The following is a 6,117-nucleotide window of genomic DNA, read 5'->3' as shown; positions in this document are numbered from 1 at the left end:
GGGAAATTCCTCTGCCTTCTATGATCCAACACAAAAGAAGAAAAGTCTAACAGGAAGTTGTGAGGACAATCGCAAATTCATCTGTACAGGGGTACAAGCTCAGTAGTTAGGCATGCCAATAAAGCACATGCAAGTATATGAGTTTGGCTGTGAGCACGAGTTTGAGCTTTTGAAAATAAGGCTCAGAAACACTGAAAATGAGAGAAAAGAATTTCCTAGATCCATTTGGGCTGTAAATCAGGCAAAGCTGGTCATCAGTGTGAGATTTCATAAACTTCCCGGACACAGGAAAGCCAGGAGCCCAGAGGACATGAAATGCTTCACTATTTCTCTTCCATTTCCTGCCTCTACAAAGAAATGCAGAAAAATATTAGAAAAACAAAATCCAAACACAAAATAAAACATCAAAACTGGGCTACATGCACAAGCTGCAGTTTCTTGGTAGTGGTCTGGGTTATTTCTGATTTCCTCCAGACCTGCTCACCCACTCCTTCTGCAGACTGGGGAAGTGATGGCCTTCCCTCTCTTTATAATATAATGTGATATAAAAGCACAGGATTACTCAGCAGGATTGAGTGGCCACTCACTTAACAAAGAGACAGTGCTGTGATCTGGATCAGAGCATCAGAGATTGCAGTGACCTTTCTGTTCTAATGAGAACATCACTGGCAGTCACCTGGTGAGAACCCTTGGTTAACTGACAAGGTGGGTAAGTCTGAAGGGACACACGAAAAGCAAAGTTGATAGAAGTTTTGTAAGTGGGGTGTGTGATCAGTACAGGCAGGGGTCTATCAGTACAGGCGTGGGTCTATCTCAGGCTCAGCAAGAACTGGCTAGGCAGTAGCAAGTGACTTTTTGCATTCTTTAACATAGACTTTAGTGAATTTTGGGGAACAAAGGCCTACAGCACATTCACATTATCCACCTGCCCCTGGTGTGAAGATGCCTCTGCTGAGAGAAAATTGCTGTGGGGGAAATATTTGGTATTTTCTCTTTCAAAAAATCAACAAATGAAAAACAGCACCTGCAGATTAATGCATTGCAGTTTCCAGACCCAGAGAAACCAATTTAGATCAGCTGCTCCCCTTTCTTCCTCTTTCACGCATTCCCTACATTTTCTCTTGAAATGAAACAGAATACAGAAGTCCATCCCAAAGTGCCGTAACAGACTCCTTTAATGCTTTGAAGCGTCACAGAGGGCAGAAGGCTTTTTCCAAGTCCACCATCTGACAATTTTTATTATTTTTTTTTTTTTTTGTTAGCTCCTGAGTTCTTCCAGATGGCTGAAAATGATAAATGAAGATGACAACAGGAAAACAGGGGAAAGGATTAACCAAAAGATAATCAAGAAAGAATTGGACCCCTTCAAATACAGTGAATGCCAGCCGATGTTGTTGGGTGCAAAGCAGGTTTTGCTAAGCAAGTCTCTTTCCACACCATGACAGGTATGGTTAAGAGTAGCACGTGTGTTACAGGCATTTATTAGAGACTTGCCAAAGCATTTCACTCATAGCATGTGTTGGTATGATTTAAAAGCATGCATTATATGGAATTAAAAGGATGCACTTTGGAAGAACTAAAAGCTGGCTCCCTGACAGCTTGCAGCGTGTCAGTCTCAGTGCAGAGAGAGCAAACGAGTGGAACTATTTCCAGCAGATTCCCACAAGGATCAGTTCCTGGCCCAACATTGTTTAGTATTTTCACCACGTGTCCAAACAATGGTGTAAAATCAGTCCCAAGATGGTTGGGAGCTGGAGCACTTACTGCAGAAGAAATGGCTTCAGGAACTGGGCTTGCTCAGCCTGAAGAAGAGAAAATACAAGGATACATTGTAGCACTGTAAGAAGAGGCTATGAAGAAGGGAGGGCCAGGCTTGTTCTAGACGGCTACAGGAGGAGATAGAGAGACCACGGTCCTAAATTGAAATGGGGGAAGATCAACTGTATATAAGAAATAAATTGCTATTGGGATACCCAGGCATTGGAGCAGGATGACCAGATAGGTTATGAAATCTCTGTCCTTGGAAGTTTTCAGAAGCCAACTGGATGGAACCCAGAGCAACCTTATCCATACTACATTTTGGCCCTGTTTGGAGAAGAGGTTTGGGCTAGATGATATCCTGAGGTCCTTCCTGCCATAGTGTGTTATGACTATAGCCTAGATGATCCTGCCTGGAGAGACATTTGGGAATTCTATTAGATAACCGTTTCAATGCATACTGTAATGCAGTGCTAAGGGAAATGCAGTGGATGGATTCAATACTTGAAAGTATTCAAGGAGAAATAGATGCTAGTAGAGTACCATGTCCAAACTTAAAACAGTAAAATCTCTGGAGAGCATTCAAAAGAGCTTTGGCACATCTTCCTGGAGTGCTTCAGCGAAATGTTTGTATCATCCAAAACTAGAGCATCCCCTTACACTTACAAAGAAAAAAGGTATCATACTTGGGACAGTGGTACTTAAAAGCTCTCAGGCAAGTGTAGAGTAAGATTCAGCATGGGAGGCTCTAATTCAGACAGTATGAAATTCAAAACACAGAGGGAAAGGCAGAAAATGTCACTTTGGAGTGAAGCAGAATTCTCCATTGCTAATCAAAAGCACTAGATGTGCTTCACTGCAGAGCAGTTGCCAGCCTGGGTACTTGCTGGATTATCACCATACCAGGATTTTAAAGCACTCTCCCTTAGTATAGATGAAAATTTGTTCTTCAGCCCTCTAGCTTTCCTTTTCTGACCAATTGAAGTTGTTCTGCAGTACTTATGAATGGCAGAAACCTTTTTTTACAACTCCATATTGGCACAAACAAACCCTGTAGCCACAGCTGAGCACGTAAAAATGTAGTAAGATGTTACATGAACATAATGTTGGCACAGGTTCTGGATACACAGAACTTGACCAACATTGCTGATTGAAGGCCGAGTGCACAGCCAGCAGATAACCCCTCTGACAGATAACTGTTCTGGTGCCTTAAGCTGCACTTTGCTGCTTAACTGAGAGTCATTCTGGTGAACTAGCCAGATTCACACATACTGCACAAGTGCAATTGTGATAGAGCTCAAGGCCTCAGATACTTTTTAATAACCTTGTTTTTAAATATAAATCACTGATTTTTTTATTTATTTTTTCAGATTGTGTGGAAATCCCAGCCCTCATGTCATCTGGGGAGGGTTTTTTTAAGCACTACAGTAAGTGATGCAATCAGTGACTCACTGCTGGTTTGGGTTTCACCAGAGAACTGTGCAGCCCAGAGCAGCAACCTCCCAGACTGCAACTGCTTTGCTTCTTTAATAGCTAATATGAACAAACTGAATTATAATCACATCCCACTGTTAATTTATTAATTTCTTATACTTTAATTTTGTAGTTAATACAAACTTTGCATAATTTGGTGAAATCGGTTTTGTTTGTTTCCCCAAGGAGACAATTTATTCCTCTTCAACATTTTACCCACAAACACACACATTTATAAGTCTCAAGGTTGATTTAAACAGGTGATGTAATTCCTTGACCATTTAAAAGAACAAAACACACATGCATACCAGAGTGATGAAAATGTGAGGGCACTGAGTGATATACCCAACCTACATGGTGATGATAAGTATCAAAGAGTTTATTCACTAAACAAATTACTGCCTTTTATGGAAAGCAAACAGTTAAAAAACAGTTACTGCAATATAATATGATTTAGTGCTCCACTGTATGTGACTATACTTAATCTATGGATGTGTGCTCTATAGAAAGAAACAAGCCATAGCACATTGAAGGAGAAAGCTGTGGATTACTGCTCCTTAGGAGTACCTTTGGGTATGTATTACCCATGCCTGCACACTCAAAGAACATAGGTTGCTGGATTCATGCCCCGGGACAAGTATGTCCCAGCCCCTGCTGCCTTCTTGCCTTGATTATCTGGCAGCAGGAGATACCAGAGACAGCCAGGCACCATGCAGGGCAACACCTTGGGTGCAAGGGCAGAGCCAAGGGCAGAGGGCTGGGAGGTGCCTGTCGGCTGGGATAGCAGTGGCAACACCAAAAACATGAAGGTGGTACACTTCACAGGAAGTGGCAATATTGTTTGTATCACACATAAAGCTTTCCTTTTACTATTAGCAACTTTAAAAATTACTTACAAGCATTCTTTTCACTGCTCTGACAGCTTCTCCTTTGATATCTGGGAATGGGCATGCTGCCTTTTTGTGTTTTCCTCTGCAAAGTTCTTGTGGCAATATCAATTGCTTTCACCTTGCAGCTCATTGCAGATCCGTTAGCAGACCAGCAAGTGTTTTCCAGATTCCTGTTACACATCTCCCACTGACCATCTGCTATTAGCACCTTAACAGAGATGCAAGATGTCACTTGTTGAAAGAGGATTAAAGTGGTTACAGCCCAGCACAAGGCTGCAAGCTCATTATGCTACTTCGCCCTCCAACATTAAGCAATAGCAATAAACAGCAGGGCTAGAGCATCAGTAAAAATGCACAAGTTCATATCAGCTATCTCAGAATAATTATCCTGGTTTACATGACATTCAGCTTACAAAAGTTCCACTTGGTCAATTTAGATCGTAACTTTGGTTACAGCAGTTTTGTGGTGGTTTTATTATTATTATTATTATTTATTTATTATTTTTTTTAAACACAGCAACTCAGAATTATCAAGGAAGATTCACTTTTACTCCTGGTTCCCTGTAGTCAGCAGAGACTAAATGTTCTAATTGTTGCATGTGACTGGGTTTTTGGCAGCATGATGTGAGAAGTGGATCTGTATTTCCCTTTGGAACACTGAGGTGTAAAGCTCATGTGGGCTCTGGATTCACTGACCATTTGCAGAGAAAGATCTACATCCACTTACATTGTCTTGAATAGACTTTGATGATCTAGTTTTATATACTGGGCTGTCAGTTCTCTACTGTGTTCTGTTAGCACTAAACAAGGAGTGATCTTTTCAGCCATCCTACTAGGGCTGCAGATTTCAAGACAATCTCCCATATAAGATTTACAGAACAATACAGAGCAAGATAATCTGTTACTGCACATTTGCAGATAAGAAAAAGCTAAGCAGAGCTGCCTCTGATCACAGACACATCTAGCAGGAGTACAATGCTGCTGCAAGAAAGGGCCCTGCAGTGATTCAGGACATACCACTCTCTGGGAATGATATCCTGACTCCACTTCTGTTTGGAAAAAAATGTTCCGAAAGGCTCCCGAGCTGCCACATACTCTATTTTAGTTCTGGGGCTCATCCTCTAATGTCATATATATATTCTGAGTAGTAAGGGAACCACCTGATGTCCAGCTTCATTTCAGGGAAAGGGAGGGCATAGGTATGATGGGCACTAGAAGACAAGTTTGGATGTACTCACATTACTGGTAGATAGTTCAGAGGAGAGACACCTTGAAAGGTCAGTGTCATGAACACAGCATGCTAATGATGCTAATGAGATAAACAACACCCAAGATAGCTAGGTCCTAATGCCATGGAGCTCTAATGTACATGTTGTACCGGAAGCACCTGAGCTGGACTCATTTCAGCCAGGTGACTTGTCCTGCTCGTGCCCCACTTGGTAGAGACTCCGAGCACTGCAGAACTGATTTCCTTGGCATTTATCCATGCTCTTTTAATACTAAGATTAGTGCCTATTCCTGTTGCAACATTACTTTCTGCTGGTGTTCTTTCTCCTCCTTCCAGGATATTCTGATTTATGACACAAGAAAAGCCTGCCCCTTTACTTTTACCAAAGTACTCCATAACTCCTTGTACCCCAAACACATCCAAAAGTTATTCCTGTAACCCATCTTAACCACCAAAGCTGAACAAGTCCCTTTTGTGCACCTGTTCTCTTGCATTCAAATGGAAAATTTGGTCTGAGAAAACAGCATTAGTTTTACCTTTTTGCCTATGACATCATTCATTATTTTGCTTACAGTCACTGCCAGCATTGTAGAAAAATGCAAAATTTGCTGTTGCAACATGTTACACTGATTGTAACTTCTCATGTCATGGGCCCTTTATAGCACCAGAGACACGATTTTGGTTTAGTAATCCCTTCAGAAAATTCCTCCCAACAAATATAGAAGACAGTCATTATGATAAGAAAAGTCCTTTCCCCTAAAACTGTTT

The sequence above is a fragment of the Excalfactoria chinensis genome, chromosome 6 (assembly GCF_039878825.1).
Source record: "Excalfactoria chinensis isolate bCotChi1 chromosome 6, bCotChi1.hap2, whole genome shotgun sequence".
NCBI classification, from domain to species: domain Eukaryota; kingdom Metazoa; phylum Chordata; class Aves; order Galliformes; family Phasianidae; genus Excalfactoria; species Excalfactoria chinensis.
The sequence above is the reverse complement of the archived record's forward strand: the minus strand, read 5'-3'. Positions refer to the sequence as shown.